Source organism: Chrysochloris asiatica, unplaced genomic scaffold (genome assembly GCF_000296735.1).
Source record: "Chrysochloris asiatica unplaced genomic scaffold, ChrAsi1.0 scaffold00022, whole genome shotgun sequence".
NCBI lineage: Eukaryota > Metazoa > Chordata > Mammalia > Afrosoricida > Chrysochloridae > Chrysochloris > Chrysochloris asiatica.
The window spans coordinates 19,523,421-19,524,259 of NW_006408540.1; positions in this window are offsets into that span (position 1 = coordinate 19,523,421).

Genomic DNA, 839 nt, shown 5'->3' on the forward strand with positions numbered 1-839 from the left:
TTACATTATGAGATTGACATCAATGTTACAAATCACAACGTGCATGAATTGTTGAATGGAAAGCCAATATGCTCTGTAAACTTTCACCCAAATCACAATAAAATGTTTTAAAGAGAGAGAGAGATGTGTAAGGGTAGCCTTAAATAAACAGGAAGAGAACTCCAAATCCTCTGAAGCTCGAGAATGGTTATGGTTACTGGCGTTACTGTTGTTAGTTCCCATCCAGTTGGTGCTGTCTCCTGGCCACCTTATGAAACAGAACAAATCATTGCCTGGTCCAACACCATCACTGATGTGCTTGAATCCACTGTTGAGGTTATTAGATTTTTAGGTTGTTGTTATTAAGTGCTGTCGAATTGGTTCTGACTCATAGTGACCCAGAATGAGATTTCTGAGGAGCGGCTGGTAAATTTGAACCACTGACCTAGTGGTTCAAACCAACCTTGTGGTCCAGTGCTTATCCTACAGTTGTTGTCAGGTGCCATAGAGTCGGAACCGACTTCACAGCACATAACAACAACAACAACCTTGAGGTTAGCAGTCCAGTGCTTATCCTATAGCACCTTAGTTGGTTGATGATGCATGGAGGGGGTTGTAACCATGGCAATGAAATGATATACAATAGGATGAATGTAAAGCTAATGCTCTCCCATGTAAACTATCACATATTAACAATAAAACATTAAAAAAAAAAAAAAAAAGTTGGGTTCTACTGAGATGACACATATTGGTCGTTTGCTCAGAGTAAGGGAGCAGGGGTTTGAAGGTTTGCAATAGATGCCACAGAATAAGTCAGAGGGTACTAAGCAAAGACAAGGAAAAGACAAGACAGATGGTCG